The sequence below is a fragment of the Ictalurus furcatus genome, chromosome 13 (genome assembly GCF_023375685.1).
Source record: "Ictalurus furcatus strain D&B chromosome 13, Billie_1.0, whole genome shotgun sequence".
NCBI lineage: Eukaryota > Metazoa > Chordata > Actinopteri > Siluriformes > Ictaluridae > Ictalurus > Ictalurus furcatus.
This window is the reverse complement of record NC_071267.1, coordinates 26,071,339-26,085,381: the sequence shown is the minus strand read 5'-3', so window position 1 is coordinate 26,085,381 and position 14,043 is coordinate 26,071,339. Positions and strand designations below refer to the sequence as shown.

At 43.1% G+C, this 14,043-nt stretch overlaps 1 protein-coding gene across 2 annotated transcripts in view; it reads left to right on the top strand.

Annotated features, from left to right (window-relative positions):
• Positions 1-14,043, top strand: part of thrab (thyroid hormone receptor alpha b) — a 159,043-nt gene that overhangs the window by 54,274 nt on the left and 90,726 nt on the right. For both annotated transcript variants that reach the window (XM_053639960.1, XM_053639959.1), the window contains exon 2: positions 6,546-6,620. The gene's annotated coding sequence lies outside the window, so the exon portion shown is untranslated. The remainder of the gene's footprint in view (positions 1-6,545; positions 6,621-14,043) is intronic.

The window sequence follows — 14,043 nt, the reverse complement described above, 5'->3', positions numbered from 1 at the left end:
TCCATAAATACATCCATCCCTCCATCCCTCCATCTCGGGGCACGAGGCGGGGGACACCCTGGACAGGCTGCCTCCCCGTCACATGGCTAGACAATCCATTTATTTTTTAATATAAGTGATATAACATGCTAAGAAATGTAAAAAAAAAAAAAACCAGAACCCCCCCCCCCCCGCGCATCACACCTGACATGTAACTTTTCATCAGGTTAATCAGGTCCATGCAGTAAATTCAGTTCCATAAAAATAATGAGCAAATATCTGTAAACATTCGTATAACAGATTCAATTTTCACCGTATATAATCGTAAACCATGAATCGTCTGAGATCCTCACGTCTCAAATCCTTCTCTAATTCAACCCTAACACGGATGATCTCGTAGCGTTTCTAGCGATCACCTCGAACGCTCTGTGCGAACACACGTCTTTTTATTCGAACTAGCCGTCCTGTACTGCCAGTGCCCGCTTTAAAGAGCACTTCTGATGGCGTTCATTTTCCCCTAGTCGAGTTTATAGGACGTGCGTTTTATATACAAACCCCCGTCAGTAAAAACCTCCTCCTCTATCTTCGATGACTCCACGTGGATTAGAAGGCCGTTCGAAGGAGTTCTTGGTATTGGACTTGTCGTGAGAGGGGATTTCTTTACAAACAGAACCACGACTGAGCTGTGCTCCTTCAGGATTGATGACTGTGTCGAGGAGAGTCGTGTAGCGCAAAGAAATATTTTTATTTTCCCTTTCTTCAGCTGTTTGGGATCTGTCGGCTTTACGGAATAATGTTTGGTCAGTAGATTTCCTCTGACATTCGGGAGTTTAATCTTATTGTCACAGTGTTGACCTAGATAACTTTTCTCTCTTTTTTTTTTTCTTTTTTTTTTACAGCACTTTATTCCCTTGATGATGCGAAGAAAAAGCTTACCTCTGCATTTAGAGGTGCGTATCAAGGAGGGGGAGGGGGGAGCGCTACATGCTGCGGTGGGCCAAATGCTAGCTAGACCTTTTTTTTTTTTTGTGCTGGATCATCATGTTTCACGGAGAGTTTCTTTACTCAAAACGTCCACTGAGGGATGTTTTGCAAAAGTGTGTTGCTGGCAAAACTTTATTTCTTTATTTATTTGTCGTAATTGGGACGGGGTTCGGTTTTAAAGACCGCCGGAGGACTAAAACCGGCTTGTTTTCACACCGGATAAAACGACGTACGTACTAGCGACGCTAGTTCACGCTATAGTAAGGAATGAAACGTCGCGTGTCATGCCGTCGGAGGAAAATAATCGACGATAAATTTGATTCGACGCGACGTGACGTGACGTGACGTGACGTTACCATCTCGACCTCGGTTCTTTTCTAAAAACAGCACGTCCTGAAGCGTTTGCACCCTTCTTCTTCTGTCGCAGCGATCACATCCGACAATTACGAAGATTCCTTTAGTAAAATACGACATTTCACTACATTTTTATCCGTTTACGGTTGCGTTTAACCTCGGGGGACTTCAGTGAAACCAGTTTGCTCTCGTTCTCACTTACCTTATAGCAGCTACAAACGATCATTAGCTCTTCAGCCTCTCTTTGTCGCTTTCGTGAAGTTAATAAGATCATTAAAAAAAAAAAAGCTGGAAACTCCTAAAAAACTACCTAAAAAACTTGACCTCTGAGCATTACAAAAAATGCCGACACTGGAGACTCCTTCCATACTCTAAACAAACACGAAACTGAAAGCCCTAACGTTTTTTGATAACTTTTCAGTGACTTGCAGATGGAACTACTGTCGGACCTGCCGCTATAGTAAACCAATCAAGGACCGATAACCTTCTGACCAATCACAATCCAGGACTCAAGAGCACCCTGGTACGACGTAGAGCAGCAACAGAAATGCGTAGAATGTTTCTCAGATACTTCGAGGAGTTTCTAAGAGGATTGGATTTATCGAGCGTTGGCGCGATACTCAGAACTTAGAAAGATGGAGTGAGGATAACGGACACTCGCCTGATAAATGAGTGCGTCAGGCAGTCTGTGGCTATGGTGAGAGGTTTGATAAAGAGGACCCCCACCCTCTCCCAAACCCTCCACCCTTCACAGGCTCAATAACACTACGGGGATTTATTGCCCAAAACAGTAAGCTAATACTGCAGGCTTTCAGCTCACTGGCTTTAGATCTGCTATCTGTCTCCAGCGTCAAGCCGTTGCCAGATCTGTAATTAAGACCCGGGCTTTGTTGGCAACCTGACACTGAGACCTTTTCTAAAGACAGAACCCCACTTTTCCATGTGAGCATCCCTTTAAAGAAGCTGAATGTACAGGGAAAGGTCAGACTCGACGCCAAACTTTTTCCCGTTCGATTTTTTCTTTTTCGCGACCGGTCCAGCGCGTGCGATTCATTAATCGTCGTTCTACTCGGATTGAATATTTACCGAGGATACGCGACACAAAGGAACCCATTCTGCTTCGCGTCGTCCTGCCCGCTAGGCTACAGTCTGGCAACTCATCGGATTAAAAAAGAAGAAAGAAAAAAAAAATAGAGAAAAGAAAACAAAACCATGAATTGTTGGAAGAAGGAAAAAAAAAAGCGGAGACTCGTGTCGCTCATCAAACAGCAGAAAGGGTTCGTAGTGAAGGTTTTCGACCATTTCCGTCCTGTGCTGTGGATACCGTGATGGACGGCCCTGCGGTTTTCCTGCTTAGATTTTTTCCCCCCCACTGGCACTCCTGTACATAGTTTCATTTCTGAATTTCCATTTGTGTGTGGCCTTCTAGGCAGTGCAGCATATGGTACTGGGTAGGAAAGACTGAAGAAGTGTTTTTCTTTTCTTTTCTTTCCGTGAATGTTATTGCAGCAGGTTTAGCTGTATCTGGTGCAGTATGGATCAGACCAGACGAGTGGATTTTTCTTTACCGTGTAGCGTAGGATTTTCAGAGCCGAGGAAACGGACAACCTGACCTCTGACCTCAGCTCATCGGTGGTGAATTAACCATGTCAAGAGGGCCATCCTCAGGTCTGTACCTCCAGACGTCCTCCTGCTGTTTACACACCCTGCAAGCCTGGACACAAGGTCTTCACTATCATGCCCTCTATCCTCTTTAAGATTTAAAAACAACTGGGGTTTTTTTTTTGTTGTTTTTTTTTGGTAGACCCAATATTGATACTGACATGAGTAACCTAATTACTGTTAAGGCACATCAGGGATCGTTTTATCTATCTGAGGTTACATGGATTAATGCTTGTGTGCCGCTAGTAACGAACTCCTCAAGCTGCGTGTGATGTTTAAGATGTGATGATGTTTACACTGTAGCTTTAATAGAGAGTGTCCGGGCGTGCCTAGCATCATCGTCGAGCGTGCTTATTGAAAACGTGCACAAGGTGCCAAGCAAAGTGTTTACACATAGTATCGGATAATGATAATGAGTCTTCGGCTCTGGGTTACTGATCGGAAGGTCGGGGGTTCAAGCCCCGGTGCTGCCAAGCCGCCACTGTTGGGCCCTTGAGCAAGGCCCTTAATCCTCTCTGCTCCAGGGGGCGCTGTATCATGGCTCTGCGCTCTGACCCCAACTTCCTGACAGGCTGGGGTATACGAAGAAAAGACTTTCACTGTGCTGTAATGTATACGTGATTAATAAAGACTCGTTATCGACAAAGTGTTAAGGTTGAGCGGGTCGTCCACTGATCGTAGGGTCGGCGGTCGGATTCCCGGCCCACGTGACTCCACATCCCGAAGTGTCCTCGAGGCAAGACACTGAACCCCACGTTGCTCACGATGGCACGTTAGCGCCTTGCATGGCAGCTCTGCTACCGCTGGTGTGTGAGTGTGTGAGTGTGTGTGAAGGAGAGAGCATGGAGGTGTGTTAGATCACACTGGAGCAACCCTTGTTTTCCAGGTCACGAATGTCTAGGCCTGTTCTGCGCTTGCTAGATGACAGATATTTTAGGAATGTACATGCCAATACCTGCTGCAGATGTTTGTGGGCTGTGCGAGGAACCTGTGCGAGGAGCAATCTAACGGGAATGTGGTGTACTTGAGAGAAGGGTAAGATTTCTGCGAGAGCGTCTGTCTGAGGTTCGAGTGGACAGGTTGTGAGCATGGCTATGCGTGTCCTTTATATATATGGCCACGCCCCCGTTTTACAACAAAACAGCGCTGGCTTCTGAAAACCTCCGAGTGAGTGTTGCAACGTTTCATAAGAGATGTTAAAAAAATGTCTCTATACCAGTTGCACCGTCTTCAGAGTTCTGCGGTCAGCTGGTCGGTAATAAATGTGGTGTTCTGAAGCGCTGTAAAGTGGGGAAATTTGGTCAAAACGTGTACGAGGTGTGTAATTCTACCCCTTCTGCAACCACGTTGGAGCCTTGACTTTCATAACACACAGCATGATGAGTAAAAACACAACGGGTATAATTAACATCATTCTTTCATTCCCTTCTTCCTTCCTTTCTTTATTCCTTCCATCCATCTTCATTGATGTACTTCCTTTTTTCCGTACTTCCTTCCTTCCTTCCTTCCATCTGCATTAATGTACTTCCGTTTTTCTATACTTCCTTCTGTCCTTCCTTTCTTGTCTCTGTACTTCCTTCCTTTATTTCCTTCCTTGTTTCCTTGTCTCTGCACTTCCTGTCTTTTTTGTCTCTGCACTTCCTTCCTTCCATCCTTCCATATGCATCGATGTACTTCCTTTTTTCGGGATTTCCTTCCTTGCTTATGTTCTTGTCGCTGCTCTTCCTTTCTTTTTTTCTCTGCACTTCCTTGCCTCCTTCTTTTTGTCTGAACTTCCTTCATTCCTTCCTTCCGTCTGCATTGATGTACTTCCTTTTTTCCTTCCTTCCTTCCTTGTCTCTGCATTTCCTTCCTTCCTTGTCTCTGTACTTCCTTCCTTTACTTCTTTCCTTCCTTCTTTCTCTCTGCATTTCCTTCTTTCCTTGTCTCTGTACTTCCTTCCTTTACTTCTTTCCTTCTTTCCTTCCTTCTTTATCTCTGCATTTCCTTCTTTCCTTGATTCTGTACTTCCTTCCTGTAACTTATTTCCTTCTTTCCTTACTTCCTTCCATCTGCATTGATGTACTTCCTTCCTTCCTTCCTTCCTTCCTTCCTTGTCTCTGCATTTCCTTCCTTTCCTTCTTTCCTTCTTTCCTTCCTTCCTTGTCTCTGTACTTCCTTCCTTTACTTATTTCCTTCTTTCCTTCCTTCCTTCCATCTGCATTGATGTACTTCCATTTTTCCTTCCTTCCTTCCTTCCTTCCTTCCTTGTCACTGTACTTCCTTCCTTCCTTACTTCCTTCCTTGTCTCTGTACTTCCTTCCTTTACTTCTTTCCTTCTTTCCTTCCTTCCTTGTCTCTGCATTTCCTTCTTTCCTTGTCTCTGTACTTCCTTCCTTTACTTATTTCCTTCTTTCCTTACTTCCTTCCATCTGCATTGATGTACTTCCTTCCTTCCTTCCTTCCTTACTTCCTTGTCTCTGTACTTCCTTCCTTTACTTACTTCCTTCTTTCCTTCCTTCCTTCCATCTGCATTGATGTACTTCCTTTTTTCCTTCCTTCCTTGTCACTGTACTTCCTTCCTTCTTTCCTTCCTTCCTTGTTTCTGTACTTCCTTCCTTTACTTATTTCCTTCTTTCCTTACTTCCTTCCATCTGCATTAATGTACTTCCATTTTTCCTTCCTTCCTTCCTTACTTCCTTCCTTGTCTCTGCATTTCCTTCTTTCCTTGATTCTGTACTTCCTTCCTTTACTCATTTCCTTCTTTCCTTACTTCCTTCCATCTGCATTGATGTACTTCCTTCCTTCCTCCCTTCCTTCCTTCCTTCCCTGTCGCTGCAATTCCTTCTTTTCTTTCTTTCTTTCTTTCCTTCCTTACTTCCACACAAGTTCTCTTGTGTCTCTTGTGTGTACACTTCTCATGGGCCGAGGTGTGAACACTTCTCTTAAGTCATTTAACATAAAAGCTTTATTGTCAAACTAACCGCAGATCATCCAACAGCAATACATTTTTTTTCCTTTTTGTTCTCAGATGGGCGTGAGATGTCGAGGACAGATGGGTGTGAGAAGACAGTACATAATTAGTTGTGTGTGCATTGGCGGGCAATTGTTCGAGACCTTTTCGAAGTGTACACAGTGTACTCTTGGTACAAAACGGGGCGACGTCACGCCGATTAACTGCTGCGATCTTATTAACTGTAATTACCCACTGAATAGAGCCGCCATGACGATGAGGATGAACTAGCTATTGAAGGAGTCATACAGGATAAATTTCCAGTGTTGACTTAACACCCGTGTGTTTACTCATGTCTAATAGGGCAATTATAAATACTGTAGGTGTTCGTAAAACCCTGAGGATTTTATTGGTGCTTCCAGAGCTGGTTAGATGAAGAGAGCAAGCTATCCTGGTACATTACTTGTGAAGAAGTCATGCTGTCATCATGTCATGGATAACCTCGAGCTGGATTTGGGAATTTGCCTCCGTCCTATTTTGCTCTTCTATATCATGTCTGTTTTTCACACGCCGCACGATTCCCATGCTTCCTCCGTTCCCACTCTTGACAGTGCTGTTTTTTTCCATCTCTCAGGGTGCTTGTGAGACGTCCACGAGGACCCAGCCCAGAGAACACAGCTAACCAAACACACATCTCAGAGCTACGCTGGTAAGTACCAGTGACGTCATAAATTCCTGTGAGACGTATGCTGATAAGCGGGCATGCAGCAGACTGCGATATTCATCTTGCACATTTTTGTTAGTGTGGACTTGTCAGATATCATCACTGCTATAAAGAGTGAGGCTGCCTAGGCATGTTAGGGATGGGAGAATAAGGAGAGCCATCATGTACAATATTAGAAAAACTAAAAATGGTTCCTCAAGATGATTCTCTTAGGATAGATAGCCCAATTTTTTTTTTTTTTTCTGAAAGGGAACTCCTCTATTTTAGCGACTAGCTGAAGAACCCTTTAGGGCGTTGGATGGAACTACGTGGTTCCCTACTTTGGGTGAGAAATAAGAGTAAACACTTTAAAAGTTCTCTGAGGGTTCTTTTAACAGTTCTAGATCTGTAAAGAAGCTTTACAAGTTGTTGTTTTTTTTTTTCCTGAGAGAGATCCTCTGTATAGCCCTTATGAGGTTCCCCTGAAGGAATAATCTGAAGAACCCAGGTTCCTTTATTTGGAAAAAACAAAAACAAATGTGTTGCAGGGTTTTACATAAACGCCTTTTAGGGGGTTCCCCTAGAGGAACAACCTGAAGAACTTCCTTAAGGGGTTCCTTATTGTGTAAAAATAAATAAATAAATAAATAAATGTAGGCTTTTACATAAACTCACTGAGGGGGTTCCCCCTAGAGGAACAAAATTAGATTCATTTCTTTGTGGGGGAAAAAAAAATTCTCAAGGATTCTTAGCAAGTGGAAGATCCAAGCTTCCTGTAGAGGAAAGTTCTCTGTTCTAGGGTTCTCTACGGACCATTTTTAAGCGTGAAAACTCTTCCAAAAGCGTGCTTGAAAAGTTCTTTGAATGTTTCTTTGAACGCTCTACAAAGGGCTGTACTTGGAAACTTTAGGGTGAATTTGTACTAGTTACACACACCATGGAGATATATATATATATATATATATATATATATATATATATATAAAATGCATATAGAGGCCTATATATACATGATTCTGCAGAGAACCAGTCCGGAGAACCTCAGACCGTCACGTTAAGTGATCTGTTGCCAAATAAGATCTCTCGCTGTGAACCAGTGACCGTTGAAATATGTGACATGCCTCCATTTCTAATTCTTTGCTGAGGGATTTATGCTGTGTGTTTCCAGTGTGTTCTTTGAGCGAGGCCAGTGCTAATCAGGAAGGAAGAATTCAATTCCACCATGCGTCTCAGCATGTCTGGGACATTCAACACGTTTATAAAGCTTTCTCTGTGTATCCACGTTCACACTGTTCGGGTCGATGTTTGTTTGTTCGGAAGTATACCGATACCCAAACGGCCATGCGAATATTGTCGTCCTTCACCAGCATTTGGATACCATTTTGTCTTGTACTGAAGATGGACCGACGCCCCATGTCTCACTGTATCAGAGGAAAGTAATTGTAGCGTAATCCTGGCCTCATGTAATGAAGCTTCTGACTCAATAATGCTAGCTATCATGGAGATATTGGAGGAAACATTTCAGAATGTCCTGATGTCCTTCGCCGTCTCGCAAAGTGGGTGAGATCCATTCCAGTCAGGGGGAATGAAGTGAACAAGTGGAAGCGTCTGTCAGCCTGATCAGACCGGCCACTTTGCAGACAGGATTAAAAATCATTTAGAGTTCACTGACTGAGAGACATGTGGTTGGTTTTCTGTGAAACAAAAGACACTGAGCTGATTGGAAATGGTCTCTATCATCAAATTAGTGGGACAATGGACAGTTTGTCCTCCCGCCTGGTCCGTCGCTCACTCTTGCTCATCGTTTTGCACACAGGTTGCTTTTCACGTTCCTCAGTAGTTCTTTGAGGATTCTTTGAATCCTTTTTTTTTTTTTTAACCCTTGAAATAGATATCCTCTGTTGTACTGTAGGGTTTTACATAAACATGTTAACGTCTCCCCTAGTGGAACAACCCGTAGAACTCTTACAACTTGTAGATGTTCTATTGTTTGTTTTTTTTTTTTTCTTTTTTTTTTTTTTTTTTTGCAGTTAAAGTGCTACCTAATGTGCCTAAAAAGATTTTATTCACTATTTAGCTATAAAGGGTAGTGATGTAAATACCTGTACTTGGTTTCCATGTTTATCAGAATATCATAATATAATATAATATTTTTTCCTGAAAAACAAAACAAAACAAAACAGTTTGTCTAGAGTTCTTTGGATGGGTATTGGGTTGTACTTCAACGATGTAGGTTCTCTCGCTCTTATAACCTTCAAGAATTCCCCTGAAAGAACAACTTGAGGTAGGGCTGCAACAACTTACTGATAAAAATCGATAATAATCGATAAATAAAATGATAATTATGGATAATTCGGGTCTGTGACATCACTGTGGAGACTGTGTTAGGTTAGGTTAGACCTAATCCATACCCATACCCTAACACAAACCCAAACCCATACCCTAACCCAAACCCTAATCCATACCCATACCCTAACCCAAACCCATACCCTAACCCAAACCCATACAGAAACCCAAACCCATACCCTAACCCATACCCTAACCCAAACCCATACCCTAACCCAAACCCATACCCTAACCCATACCCTAACCCAAACCCATACCCTAACCCAAACCCATACAGAAACCCAAACCCATACCCTAACCCATACCCTAACCCAAACCCATACCCTAACCCATACCCTAACCCAAACCCATACCCTAACCCAAACCCATACAGAAACCCAAACCCATACCCTAACCCATACCCTAACCCAAACCCATACCCTAACCCATACCCTAACCCAAACCCATACCCTAACCCTAGCGTTTTTAATGCTTTAAAGCTTGTGGACAATCAGTTGTTTTGTTTTGTTTTTGTTTTCAAAATATAAAGTTGTTTTTTTTTAAAGGGAAAAAAAATTTGTAATCCAAATTAATCGATCAATCGGAGAAATAATCGACAGATTAATCGATCATTAAAATAATCGTTCGTTGCAGCCCTTAATTGAGGAAACCCATAGGGTCCTGTATGATTTTAATGTGTCTTTTGGTTCTTGCTGGTCGCATCGCATCACATCCAATCAGATAGCACACACCAGGGGTGTCTGATCTTATCTGCAAAGTGCCAGTGTGGCTGCTAGTTCTCATTCTGGTCAGTCAAAAGCCATACCTGATTCTACCTGTTGATCGTAGCCTTCAGATAGTCAACTATCAGCTGCGACTCCTGCTTGGTTGAAACAAAAAACCTGCAGCCACACTGGATAAGATCAGACACCCGTGGCATAGGCAGATTGTAACAGCTCTGGTTGGGGCATCAGTGCAGCGCAATGGCAGCGTATGTACTATTGCTGCCTCTCAACTCCAGAATCCCTGGTTCAATCATGAGCTTGGGCTGCTGTTAGTTTCCTCCAGGTTCTTCAGGTTCCCTCCATCTCTGATTGGTGGATTGGCTCTGTAAATTGCCTTGGGGTCCTATCCAGGGTGTATTCCCACCTTGGGATTGGCTATGGCTATCCACCACAACCCTAACCAGGACAGAGCACTTATTAGAAATGAATAAATGAAAGAAATCATGTCTTGTGGAATCGCAGTGTCTTTTGACTGGCAGGAACTTCTCATGATATATCGCTTGCCTGCGACTTGAACAGACATTTTTAAGCCCTGAAAGGGTTGAATACCTCATGTAGCTCTATGTAATCTCTTAAACTAGGACACACGAACAAATCCATGTATTGCGCAGTTGTTTGTTGGACTTCTGAGAAATTGTTCATGCTGTGTTCTTCGAGCTGTGCAGTGAGGCGTGTACTCGAGCTAACAAGCAGCAACATTTCAGATTTCCCCTCAAAGCTGATTGGCTCAGTGCCAACATTCTGGTCAATTGAACATGTTGAATACATGACTGAGACAACAAGCATGTGTTCGAGTACTCTCATTCCCCGAAATAAATTTATATAGCCTGTTTGGGTTCTCAAAAAAAAAAAAAAAACTACCGACAGCAAGTCATGCTTGTGTGGCTAACATCTGAATGAAAATGCTATGAAAATGCTATGTTTAAATGTGAGGTGATGTCACTTTGTATACATTGCAGGGCTCGACATTAACGCGTGTCCACTTGTACAGGGCAAGTGAATTTAAGACAGTTTTGTACTTGAGCGCCATCAAGTCGTCCTTTTATGTAACTTAAGCGGTTCCGGGCACGTGAACAAAAGTGCGAATCTCATTGGTCGGCCAGTTTTTGATGTGGCGCGTCAAAAAAACTCTAACCCCCATTGACAGCCATTGGGGCGTTAAACTGACTGTTTTTCACGCTGCGAAAATCGTCCTGGTGTGAATAGGACTTACGGTGTAATGAGCTGATAGAACACTGATGTGTGTATATTACTTCTAAATAATTATATTTACACCACCATTTTTCCCCTTTTTTTTTTAACAAATTTACTTGTCCGAAGGACAAACACATGACAGTGCTGCATTCTATACAGCCCTGAATACTATACAGCTCTGTGCTGCCCTTCCTTCAGTTATGTCAAAGTATTTCCACATGTCACTGGCCACTTTCGAAGCTATAAGATTGCTAGCTTGTGGTATAGCTCTGGTCAAGAATAAGAGGCTCTAAATGTTCTTGTAACTGACTCTGAGATTATTGCCTGTCTTTGTAGACTGTAAGTTTCTGCCTCCATAGTTACTGTAACCAATCAGATCTCCTTTCTAGGCCGCAATGCCTCTGTAACCATCTGAGCAGCAGTTTGTGTCCACTGCTGTAACCACAGCTCCTACTCACAATGGCATTGAAACTAATAGCAAGACAAAGCTACTGTAAACAGTCATACTGCAGTTCCTGCCCCAAAGACCAATGTACCCAATCAGACTGCAGTTCCTGCCCCAAAGACCAATGTACCCAATCAGACTGCAGTTCCTGCCCCAAAGACCAATGTACCCAATCAGACTGCAGTTCCTGCCCCAAAGACCAATGTACCCAATCAGACTGCAGTTCCTTCCCAAAAGACCAATGTACCCAATCAGACTGTGTTTCCTACCCCAAAGACCAATGTACCCAATCAGACTGCGTTTCCTACCCCAAAGACCAATGTACCCAATCAGACTGTGTTTCCTGCCCAAAAGACCAATGTACCCAATCAGACTGCAGTTCCTGCCCCAAAGACCAATGTACCCAATCAGACTGCGTTTCCTACCCCAAAGACCAGTGTATCCAATCAGACTGCGTTTCCTACCCCAAAGACCAGTGTATCCAATCAGACTGCGTTTCCTACCCCAAAGACCAATGTACCCAATCAGACTGTGTTTCCTGCCCAAAAGACCAATGTACCTAATCAGACCGCGTTTCCTGCCCAAAAGACCAATGTACCCAATCAGACCGCGTTTCCTGCCCAAAAGACCAATGTACCCAATCAGACTGCAGTTCCTGCCCCAAAGACCAATGTACCCAATCAGACTGCAGTTCCTGCCCCAAAGACCAATGTACCCAATCAGACTGCGTTTCCTACCCCAAAGACCAATGTACCCAATCAGACTGCAGTTCCTTCCCAAAAGACCAGTGTACCCAAATAAAGCTTTTATTTGTTGCATACATTACAGTACAGTGATCATCTGTTCTTTGCATATCCTAGCTTGTTAGGAAGTTGGGGTCAGAGAGGCAGGACAGCTCCTGGAGCTGGTAGGGTCATACTCAAGGGCCCAACAGTGTCAACTTGGTGGTTCTGGGGCTTGAATGTCCAGTCTTCTGATCAGTAACCCAGAGCCTTAACTACCGAGCCACCCTTGCTTACCCATAAGAATTCCATAACCAAATTGCCACTGTAACCAATGAGACTGCAGGTCCTGTTCACCTGCCATTGTAACCAATCAGATCTATAGTTTCTGTCTAAAATGCCACTGTTACCAATTAGACCGCAGAAAACAACGTTTGGTAAAAATGTAATAAACAAATGTGGAAGACTTACACATAAGCAAACGAATAATGATTACAAATTCACACAATTTCTGCATGGTCATGACTCTGATCATTGAATTCTTGTGTCTTTTTTGTAGTCTGTAATTTTTTTTACATGTATTTTTGAAGTTCATAACTTAGGACCAGTCAAGTCTAGTTCAAATCGGATTATTCTGAAGCTGCTCTGTCGAGTTAATGTTTCATACGTCACGTAAACCTCTCCAGACTCATCTAGAGACTCGTTTCATATATAAACTCGTGTCAGTATAGAAACCAGAGTCAGATGTGACTGTGAGACGTTTTCCACGTAGGGAGTTCGGAGGTGGGTGGGGGTGCGGGTGCGGTCAGAAACCCCACATTAGGAGGTGTGTTTGTGGTGCGACGTGAAGGGAGTGCGGGCTTAACACTGATGTTATAGTCATCAGGGCCTCACAATCCAGATTTAGACGCAAGACGCGTCTGTTTCTCGGAGGTTGGGGGGTGGGCAGGGAATTGCAGGAACGATGGTGCAGACCGTCGCTCATTTACAGCCGAACATTCTTAACACCTCATAAATGTAACTTGCCACCAGGACTCCAGAACCCCCAAGCTCCCAGCATGCCAAGAAGAAGTCGAGTCGAGCGTATAGCCTTTCTATACGCGCCCCCCCAATAATAAAAAGACACAATAATGGTCTGATCCGTCGATCATAGCTTACAGGACATGGTTATGGGAGGAATGACTTAGCATGCGAGCTGCGTTAGCACAGAGAAAGTACAGAGTACTTCTGCCTTCTTATACAGAATACACAAAGAAAGTCTGAACTAAACTTCATAATGAGAGATATGATAATATCATGTCGATATTGCTATATTAACATCATAATACTCTTCTGCGTATTCTTTTATTTGTGTATATCTTCAGGTGGCAGCGTTTTTTCAAACTCACCGTTTTACTATTCACCCTTACTTAGTTAAATACTTTCTTTCTTTTTTTTTTTGTTGTAAGAATTGGATTGAAACAATCTTTGAACTTATGGATTTAAAAACAAAAACAAAATACCACCGTACATGCAGTCTGATAGGTAACATACAGTCCCCTCTGAAAGTATTGGCACCCTGTGAGGGGACCGTAGCAGCACGACGTCGGGATCCCAGATGAAGTCCAGAACACTTCCTCTAGGTCATTTAGTGTATAGGTGACCTCCCATGTTTGTGTTTTGATTTTTATTTTATTTTTTACATTTTTTTTTATTTTTTACATTATCCCCCGGACTAACCGTCTTGTCTTGTACGACTGAAAATAACTGCCCCCTGGGGCATCGCCAAGATGGCCGCTGAGTGAACTTTGGACAAAGACTCTTGTAGTGTGTTTTTATTCATTTATTTGTTTGTTTATTTTCGAGGATGAATTTTGATACTATCCTGTCATTGTGAGGGCGTTTAGTCCTTCTTGGTCCTCACGAACAGCTAAGTATTTGTACACACACACACACACACACACACACACACACGCTGA